Source organism: Solanum lycopersicum, chromosome 8, assembly GCF_036512215.1.
Source record: "Solanum lycopersicum chromosome 8, SLM_r2.1".
Taxonomy (NCBI): domain Eukaryota; kingdom Viridiplantae; phylum Streptophyta; class Magnoliopsida; order Solanales; family Solanaceae; genus Solanum; species Solanum lycopersicum.
This window is the reverse complement of record NC_090807.1, coordinates 13,787,680-13,799,144: the sequence shown is the minus strand read 5'-3', so window position 1 is coordinate 13,799,144 and position 11,465 is coordinate 13,787,680. Positions and strand designations below refer to the sequence as shown.

At 33.0% G+C, this 11,465-nt stretch overlaps 1 long non-coding RNA gene across 1 annotated transcript; it reads left to right on the top strand.

Annotated features, from left to right (window-relative positions):
* The first annotated feature begins 4,685 nt into the window (after window positions 1–4,685).
* LOC138337731 (uncharacterized) lies at window positions 4,686–5,762 on the top strand. The gene is made up of 2 exons (XR_011211119.1): window positions 4,686–4,764; window positions 5,488–5,762. It is a non-coding gene; the product is annotated as an uncharacterized lncRNA (long non-coding RNA).
* Window positions 5,763–11,465: the final 5,703 nt, after the last annotated feature.

Genomic DNA, 11,465 nt, shown 5'->3' with positions numbered 1-11,465 from the left:
AAGGTACAAAGAAGACAGAGACTATGAAAAATATATAGCAAGTAACAATAAAATAGTTCAATAATCAAAACAAGAACTACAATAATACTACTACAATGACCCCATCTTAAGCAAGACAATCTACACTATCTACTAACCTTTTACCCTCATATCTAAGAACATGTACTCAATAACCTAAAGTTGGATCATATCATGTCTTATTACATCCTCCTAATACTTCTTCGGCCTACTTATGCTTCTCCTTATATCTTGTATAACTAACCTCCGACACCTCCTCGCTAGTGCATCTTCAATTCACATGTTTAAACAGTCTCAATCTCACTTCGCTCATCTTGTTCACCTTGGAGGCCACTCCCACCTTGTTACAAATATCCTCTTTTCTATCTTATAGCTCTAAGTGTGATCACATATCAACCTTAACATCCTGTTCTCCGCAACATGCATCTATTATACTTGAGAATCTTTGACTAGCTAACTCTCTGCCTCATACAACCAAATTGGTTTAACAACCACTCTATGAAACTAATCATTGAATTTCGATGGTAACTTTTTTATCACACAAGATTCCAGAGGTAACCATCCGCTTCATCCTCACCACACCAATATTGTAACACCCCAAATAAGGCGATGTGTAACTAGCATCCGATACCTTAGTCAATTGAGTTGGCTACTGAAACATAATAGAAAGGGGATAATGAAACTCGACAAGTCCATCATAATAAATAGATGAAGTAAGATAAATGGACCGACATAAGGTCATAATAATATCAAGGACATAACGAAAGGGAAAATAATAACAACTTAACTAATAAAAACTAGCAGGCTGATAAAACAGCAATTGAAATAGTAAATACAATAAGTTGGCAAGTCTACAAATAGAAGCTGAAAAGACCAACTATCATGATCCAAAGTATACCCCGGTAGCGGCGCCAAAATTTGATACGCTCAAACTTACTTCTCAAATAAGAAGTAAAGCGGTCGTATCAAGTAAAGAACCCAACTAATGAGGTTGGGATCGTTCCCACGAGAAAAATAGTTCAGACTTAACTTCAATCTACTATTACTATTATTTAGTCAATTATTTCCTTGGAGAGCAAAGATAATAATTTTTTTTGTACTTCTAAGTGAATGAAAATAACTAGCTAAACTAAAGTAGACAACTAATAGATTTAAATGTTGGAGTTTAATCAGTTAATAAAAGTAACTAGGGTTTTACATGTTCCCCACAAGTTCCTAACTTGATAATTCTAACTATAACAATTCTTTCCTAGTATCTTGCATGCAAAGTGATAAGTTATGTATTTCTAAATTCTTGGTCCGTCATCTAGAAATTTTCACTCTGCACCTTGGTCCGGCTACGTGTCTTGCTATACTAACCCTTATCTTTTCCTCATATTAAGCATCGTATTTGATATTTGAACAGTTATTACCTCGTACCAATCAATACTAGCCTATTAGATAGTACACTAAATCTATGTTGATAATTCTTTTCCTATTATCTACCTCCTTGGTCCGGCAAGTAGCATTAACGCGAGTTCTAACGTTGGCCATTTGTTAAAAAGACTTCTAAGTGAAAGAATTATCAATACATGCAAGACACTATTCTAGAATTGTTATATTAGTTAGGTTTTACCTCATTATTCGCCTATGGTTCCCACAACCCTAGCTATGGAGTTTAGTTACCCATAGTCATAAGCACAATATTCAAATATGTAATTTAAGAATTCATGCACTTACTTCAATGAGAAAAAATAAAATCCAAAAATTCACTTGATTAATCAACAAAATCACCAACAGTCGATTACTTAAATTAATCGAAGACTAAAGATTCTCCAAAAGTGTAATAATAATCACCAAGTCTGATCCACAAAAGAAGCTAAAATAATCAAGAGTCTAACTATAAGTGAGTCTAATAACCAAAGAGTCTAATCCCAAAAATGAGGTTTTTCGAACTATTTATAAAAAACAAAAACCTAATTAAAGAAGACTCTATTTGTTGGAAATCTGTCAAAACGCGGTTGTGTCGACGGACCTAGCAACGGGTCGTCGTGGTCACGATGGGCCTTCATGGATTCCGTCGTCCCATACTTTGCAAATTCTTCTGCTGCTCTCTTCATTATCCTCGATGGCAGGTATGACGGATCATCACAGGCACAACGGTCCGTCGAGGGTCTCCGTTCCATAAAACTTGAACTCTTGGAATTTGGGTACTGGGACTACTTCTCTGATCTTCATGACGAACCAGCAGGACAGAACATCATGGCTACGACGGTCCGTCACACACTCCGTAACCCCACACTTGGTCAGAATTCCCCATCTTCCTTTAGAAGCTTCACTATGATGCCACCTACGGACCGTCACAGACACGACGGACCGTCACAAGCTCCGTAGGTGGTACTTTTCTGCATTTCTTGCTCAAAAACCTCCACATTCATCTTTTAGACATATTTCATGCAAATAAAGAGAAACTTACATAAAAATTAATACAAAAAGACTTTTGGACACACTAAACTTAAGGAAAAAGCATTAAATATACCATGAAACCACGGTATATCAACACCGTCAACTTAAATTTGTTGTTTGTTCTCAAGCGACGCACTATGCTCAATACAAAATCATTGTATAATAGTATCCATGTTTTATCTTTCGCAATCATTTTGCTATCAATCCTGATCAATCTCATCATATTTATGCATGCTATCACTATTAGGCTTGAATTACGTGGAATCAGACTATGACATAGACTCACCATGCACTAACACCTATCCTCTTCAATTTCTCATCGAGGTGCTAATATTTCCGGCATTGAAACTGGTGTACTCACTTCAAAAACAACTCATTCATACATAATGCCATAAGCTTGTCCTTATTTTCACTGCTTTAAGTTCGCTATATAACTTTTAGGATCACGATAGGACTTTCTTAGCTTGTATCATAGGCTCAGGGTCAGGTAGGGTATATTTAGGTATACTTTAGTGACTTTTTGCCCTTCTTGACATATCGGCTAAACATACCACTTTTTATCATTTTATTTCGTCCAGTTTCTCATATTCTTTCACCTTTTATTTTCCCTTCTTTCCTCATTTCTGTAAGTGACTCTCTTCTTTTCTTGCTTGTATTTCTTGTATTTTTTTTATTTCACTTTTCTTTCAACTGATTCTTGAGTCACTTTACTTTTGTTCTTTCTCTTGATTTGTCTTTCAACCCCACTTTCCAGAGCATTCCTCATAATAGCCACCCTCAACTCATGGCAAAATACACAATATCCAAAGTTGGGCCAGGGCCATAAAAATGTTGTTTACTGAATGAGCCACCCTCAACTTATGATTTTGACATAAGTTGAGGTGCACATGTCCAAGGAGGGACCAGGGCCAACACATTATTCCAAGAAAAGATCAGCTGGGGTGAAAAACAAAGGTCTAGTTTAAGCTCAAATCATTTGGATCAAAGAAGAATTAATTTCATTTGTTTTTTTATTTAGGCTAAAAATGGGCTACATTGAACAAGGGCCTATGATCCTTTCCTAATTGTCTATTTGTAACGACCCATTTGGTCGTTTTAAATATTAGAGCTTTTTATTTCATAAAATAATTTTCAAAGATTTTAAATGGGTATTTTGGATTATTCCTAATTATAATTATGAAATTAGTGGGGTAATGTTAATAATTATTTAGTTGGTGGTTAAAGAAAATAATAGTAAAATAAATAGTGGGTCACTTTTATAATTTTTATAATTAGTTAGGTATACAATTAGGGTAATAAAAGTTAAATTAGATTAATAAGAAGATACTATTATTTACGTTCCAAAACAAACTAATGGCGGCTCTAATCCTTAAAGGAGAGAAGACTATGATGCCAAAGAACAATCACATGCTTGTGCAGGTGAACAAAAATTTTCATTTATATATATATAAATGTTATAATTAATTAATGTTTACAATTAGAAACTATTTATAATTAATTTTAGACAATAGATAGTAGCGTTAGGTTGGGTCGGAGGTGAAATTGGTATATAGGATTGTATATTATATTTATTATTATTATAATGTTAAGAGGTAAGAAAATTGTGGTGTTGCATTCATACATGTATATTATATTTTAATCGAAAGTAACCAATTGATTACGTAATGGTAGTGGATATATTTTGGACAAAGGTACAGGATTGAAAATGTAACTAAGGGAATCTTTTACAAGGAATTAATGATGGTTTTGGTTAGAATAATGATTTGAGAAGGAATAGAAGGGATGAATTGATAACTGGAAAAGTTATGCATATAATTTCTTATTTGTTCTTCCTTGTTGTTTCTGTTGAAAGTTCCCAATTCCTCTTTTGATCAGTATTACTAAGGAATACAATCACCTTCAATTATTCATCGTAAGCAATATGAGATGTTATGGTACGACATGTATATTGGATTGAAGTTTGATCGTAAGATATCATATAATGATTCAAATTTTGATATCTTAAGATAGATAATTAAATTTTAAGGCATTAGGTATGTAATGTAGGAATTGAGATTTAACACTATGTTTGAAATTTGAGACTTATGATATTTTATAAATTAGTTGGTGTTAAATCTTAGGAATTTGACTATCGATTTGGAGAGTTGTTGATTCTAGGCTAGACATTGTAGTAATATGGATGTCAATGGACTCGTTAACTTACATATATTATATACTTGATAGATTGAAAAGGTTCAGAGACGTTGAGGAAAGAAAAAATATTGGAGACGTAACTGGTGTCACTTCGGTTCTTCGGTGGAGGTAGGTTATGGTTTATGCTATTTGATAGTAAACTCTTAATAGTGACTGATATGCATTGAATGATATTGTGAAGTTTTCTATGTATTTGATTGTGTGATTGTGTGGCTTGGTCATGTGTTTTTTTTGTGATTCATCTGAAATTTCGAGACCGTGGAATGTATAATCTTAAACCATATTTATTGAACTGATGCCTTGAATAAATAAGGCTCAATGAAATATTATTAACGAATGGAAAAGTGGTGATACTAAATGATAAACTAATGATATTATAGGATCAGAGTGTCACGTTCTGACACAATATTCTTGGATCGAAGTGTCACGTTCCGACACGGTATTCTTGGATCGGAGTGTCACGTTCTGACACGGTATTCTTGAATCGGAGTGTCACGTTGCGACACGATAATATTAAAGGAAAAATATGTTGAATTAATGGAAGATACTCAATCTCAAAGAACTCAACTCACAAAATGGTTTGGTTTGGAGGCATGAGTTTTCATGTGTGATCTTGATACCGTTGACTTAATACATGCTTAATTTATTGTTATTGACACTTGTTCATGTTTTTTGTTGCTTATCACATGTTAAGTGCTATAGTTGAGTTCATACTATTATTCTTTGTATATTAGTTACTATTTTGGGTTGTCGATGATACTTACTCAGTACATGTTGCCTCGTACTGAGCTGTACTTGTTTTCTTCTTTGTTTTCCTTTTATGAAATGCAGTGAGTGTACCTATAACTTCTAATTTCCCTCAGCTCTAGCCAGCCTCCCGCATATCAAGTTCCAGGGTGAGCTGTTCATTCAAGCTCGTGTTGGATTCTCTCGGTCATGACATGATGTCCTATACTTTCAGACACCTACCATTTTATTATTTTATTTTAGTGTATTCGATATTCTTAGACTTAGTATTGGAGATTAGATGTCCTTGATGTGATGACTATCAGATTTTGGGATTATAAGTATTAAACTTTAGAAACTTATTTAAATTGGTTGCTTAATATCTTTTGGAGCTTCTGTATTATTTATATTATTTATAGTTGAACTATTGGTATATGTTGGGGTTTAGATGTGTTGGTTCTCCCACCTAAGGAGGTAAGTGTGGGTGCCACTCATGAATCATATTGGGTCTTGACAAACCTGGTATCAGAGCGTTTAGGTTCGTTGATCTCATCAGACAAGGACAAGTCTAGTAGAGTCTTGCGGAACGGTAAGGGAACGCCTTTACTTTTCTTCGAGAAGCTATAGGACTTTAGGAAAACTCATTTCTTTATTTCTTTCGTGCTACTACTTGAATCCAATTGGTATCTGAACTTCTTCACTCTATTTCAAATATGGGTACTACTAGAGTATTTGAAGTTGAAATAGAAACAACAGAAAGAAAAAAAAAGTGTCCTTAGAAATAGATATATTTTCTCGATTGCAAAATGTGGTGGTAGTCTCATGTCGAGTGTCGATTAATAAAGACACTACTATGACTTCATAGAGTGAGGGTATATTAGAGAAAGTCATCGATGCTTACTTGGTTAGAGTTAGGAAGTGTGTTATTTTTGTTATTGAATTCATCTAAGAAGTAAAACAAATTGTTTGATCTAGAGAGAGAACAAATTCGATAATGTTTTACAATTATTCAATGGGTAGAAATATGTGGGCTATTTGGGTACGATATTATGGATAGGTATGATGTGTTCTAATGAGGTATCTAACAGACTTTCACGGTGTGACAGGACTAGGGTTATGTGGAAACAGGTACATCGATTGTCCAGTATGAATACTAATTACTAAAGGAGTTACCAGTTGTATGACATGGTCAGATAATAAGATTTAGTGTGGCATTCACATTTGAGAAACCAACTAGTTTATTACTACAAGAACATAGATTGAACATTATTTTAAAGGAAAATTTTAGTGATGGATCCTTGATACAATATTAATTCATTAGGTTGTGAAATGTATTTTAAGGGTTCTGAATGAGTACTGACGATTTTATCTTAAGAATCAAAAGGTAGATTGATACTAAAATGACAAACTTATAGAGAAAGAAAGTCCTAGTGGGTGTACTTGGGTGAAGTAAATTGAAGATTTAGCAAGAAAGTGCATATAAATTGAGTTAATCCCTTGAATTTGATTGGTATACCTAAGTTTAAGGTGTCAGATCGAGGAAAAGGTTCACTTCATGGTGATAAAAAGGTTAACTGAGCATGATGGAAAAAAATTTCGTGAGAAATTGTAATTGGGATGAAATTATATGATTAGGATTTGTTGGTTAAATAAATTTTGTATGTAATAAAGACTTGCGAGTATCTAAGGTTGTGATTTTCTACTATTTTGTGAGTAATGTGGGTGTATGACAAGTTTTAAGAGATGTTGGGTCAACGCTCGAATAGAATTTAAAGGAGCTGGAATCATAACTAAAATAAGATAAAACTTGTGGGATGTATAGCCTTAATAAAATAAGTGAGAGCAGGAGTATTTTCTCTGATTGTAAGAACTAAAAATGTATCTTCGAAGGGGTTGAGAATTGGGTTCAGAAATGCGTGATTTTATCTATTTTGTTTTGGTTGAGGTAATAGGATAACAGGTTAATCAGCTTGGTTAAAAGCTATTGAATAGAACTTAAGAGAGGAGTGTACATACGTTCAGCTTGAGTGAGATGATAAGTTCTGTTGTACTGTTTAATTTAGAAATGAGTAGGGTTGGATTTTTAGTGAAGCATATGGTATGGTTGATGGAGAGGCAATCAATGATAAGCTAAGATAAAGTAATTATAAAACTCTTCAAAGTATAAGCAAATGTAGATACATAAGGGCATTGGGTTACACAATTGGACTTAAAATTCAAACTTTTCATTATAAGTCTGCATTCTTGGTGATATGTTTCTTTTTCAAGGTATGAATTTGTAAGGTGATAAATGATTGATTGCATCGGTATTAAGCATGTGAAAGAACTAATGCATGTTTTGGATCATAAAGTTTATTACTTTTGATTGTTAAAGGATCTAAGAAGAGTTTCCTTCTGAGTTTTGATTTAGAATGTGAAGTAAACGTCATGATTTGTTGGTAAAAGAATGAGATCGGTAAGCGAGTTAGAGAGAAAAAAAAGTGTGATATATTGAAGGGCCGATATATTTAAAATTATGCACCATGAGAAGATTAGAGAAAAGCAAAAGTAATAAGACCTCTCGTATAAACCCTCGGGGTGAAGTTGAAGGTTGTACTAATTATATTTTTATTTTTATTTTCTATGAGTTTTGATATGACTGTGAGGTGTGAACTAGTTTAGTAGAGGATTACTAGGAATTTGTCATCGACTTTTATGAAGATTGAATTTTGATTTGGGTGACAAATAGTGAGGTATGAAAAATTTAGAATTTTACGTGGGGTTAGATTGTTTAAATTGAGATAGATGAGTTAAGAATGATGAACGAGGTGAGATATAATTCTACATGGTTATTAGAAATTTATAGTTGAATTAATACTACTCTATTGACGGGACTCATAGAAAGTTATGATGTGATACATTATAGTATACACAATATTTTGAGTGACGAAGAACTTCCCTAAGTATTGGCGTGTTGTATGTGATTGCGTTGAATGGTAGCTAAAGCATGGTATGTGGAAGTGATCGAAAATTGACTTTGAGTGTGATTTAATAGTTTTATCCCGATGGAAAGGTATCATTAAATTTTAAATTAGTGTTATTTCCATGTATGTGACTCGTATTTGTTATGAAATGCGTAAATAGAAAGAGAGATAGCTATAATTTGAATATGTATTTGATAAAATACTTTGATACTAATGATGGTTTGGGAGTAAGGTAGATGATCGATGTGGTTATGATGTTTTGTTAGTATTAAGAGTGTTGAATTCTGTGGATGAAAGGTTCGATAAACCAAGTATGTGTGCAATTATAGCAGGAACGATGATTGTGCGTAGCTAGAAAATCAAAGAGATAGAGTTAGTTAAATAAAAATGTTCGATATAGACACTATGGAAGGAGTATTTGGATTTATTCCACCTTGGTTATTTTCTATAAGACATATTTAGTATTGTCTTGTTGTAGTTGAAGTATTTGAGTGATTCTACATGTATCACCTTGCTTATGAGAATCTATAGGAGAGCTACCATGAAAATTTATAGTTTTTCGATAGACTTAAGATTTATCTCATCATTGGTATTATGTTTTGGATATGTGTGATGGAATGCGAGACCATTGTAGTTTTTTCATTCTTAAGGTTTGTTTATAATAGCTACTAATATAGCATTTTGATAATGTTGTAAGAGGTTATGTACGCTTGGGTGTATCGCTCGATGGGTGATTACTTTATTATTTGCTTCTTTTGTTTGGATAAGTTTGGTTCTCCCTTGATGAGTACCTGATGTCTAAAGATTAAATTCTTATAACTTAAGCTCGTTAAAAGTTTATGTTGTGAGATGAAAATATCAATAAAATCTATGATGGTGTGTGCACTATGAGTGTGTGGAAGTTGTTTCAAGTTCACCACTGATTATATCCCGTATTGGTTTTGAGATTTTATCATGGCTATGTGAGAAAAGATTCCACCAAATGGTTGTGCCAGGGTCTTTGAGAACATGTTGAGGATGCGAGTACGATTAACTTGGTGACTATTGAAGATAGTTTTGTTATTAATCGAGTTTACATGCAATGATAGTTATCATTCAAGTATTGAGATGACCCCATAAGTCATTGTATGAGATGATATGTAAGTCTCCAATTGATTGGTTTGATACTTTTGATATGAGACCTTGGGAACTAATATTTTGAAAGAATCGTTGAGACAAATATCCTTCTTACTCTTGCCTTTCCTTTGATCGTTCAAGGACGAACGATGGGCAAATTGGTATCTAATGTAACTACCCATTTGGTCGTTTTAACTATTAGAGCTTTTATTTCATAAAACAATTTTCAAAGATTTTAAATGGGTATTTTGGATTATTCATAATTATAATTATGAAACTAGTGGGGTAATTTTAATAATTATTTAGTTGGTGGTTAAAGAAAAATAGTAAAATAAATAGTGGGTCACTTTTATAATTTTTATAATTAATTAGGTATAAAATTAGGGTAATAAAAGTTAAATAAGATTAATAAGAAGATACTATTATTCATGTTCCAAAACAAACTAATGGCAGCTCTAATCCTTAAAGGAGAGAAGACTATGATGCCAAAGAACAATCGCATGCTTGTGCAGGTGAACAAAAACTTTCATTTGTATATATATATAAATGTTATAATTAATTAATGCTTACAATTAGAAACTATTTATAATTAATTTTAGACAATAGATAGTAGCGTTAGGTTGGGTCGTAGGTGAAATTGGTAAATAGGATTGTATATTATATTAATTATTATTATAATGTTAAGAGGTAAGAAAATTGTGGTGTTGCATTCATACATGTGCGTATATTATATTTTAATGGAAAGTAACCAATTGATTACGTAATGGTAGTGGATATATTTTGGACAAAGGTACTGGATTGAAAATGTAACTAAGGGAATCTTTGTACAAGGGATTAATGATGGTATTGGTTAGAATAATGAGTTGAGAAGGAATAGAAGGGATGAATTGATAACTGGAAAAGTTATGCATATAATTTCTTATTTGTTCTTCCTTGTTGTTTCCGTTGGAAGTCCCCAATTCCTCTTTTGATCAGAATTACTAAGGAATACAATCACCTTCAATTAGTCATCGTAAGCAATATGAGATGTTATGGTACGACATGTATATTGGAATTAAGTTTGATCGTAAGATATCATATAATGATTCAAATTTTGATATCTAAAGATAGATAATTAAATTTTAAGGCATTAGGTATGTAATTTAGGAATTGAGATTTAACACTAGGCTTGAAATTTGAGACTTATGATATTTAATAAATTAGTTGGTTTTAAAGCTTAGGAATTTGACTATCGATTTAGAGAGTTGTTGGTTCTAGGATAGACATTATAGTAATATTGATGTCAATGGACTCGTTAACTTACATATATTATATACTTGATAGATTAAAAAGGTTTGGAGACGTTGAGGAAAGAAAAAGTATTGGAGACGTAACTGGTGTCACTTCGATTCTTTGGTGGAGGTAGGTTATGGTTTATGCTATTTGATAGTAAACTCTTATTAGTGACTGATATGCATCGAATGATATTGTGAAGTTTTTTATGTACTTGATTGTGTGATTGTGTGGCTTGGTCATGTGTTTTTTTTTGTGACTGGTCTGAAATCCCGAGACCGTGGAATGTATAATCTTAAACCATCTATATTGAAGTGATGCCATGAATAAATAAGGCTCAATGAAATATTATTAACGAATGGAAAAGTGGTGATACTAAATTATAACCTAATGATATTATAGGATCGGAGTGTCACGTTCCGGCACAATATTCTTGGATTGGAGTGTCATGTTTCGACACGGTTTTCTTGGATCGGAGTGTCACGTTTCGACACGGTATTCTTGGATTGGAGTGTCACATTATGACACGGTATTCTTGGATCGAAGTGTCATGTTCCGACACGATAATATTAAAGGAAAAATATGTTGAATTAATGGAAGATACTCAATCTCAAAGAACTCAACTCCCAAAATGGTTTGGTTTGGAGGCATGAGTCCTCATGTCTGATCTTGATACCGTTGACTTAATACGTGCTTACTTTATTGTTATTGACACTTGTTCATGTTGTTTGT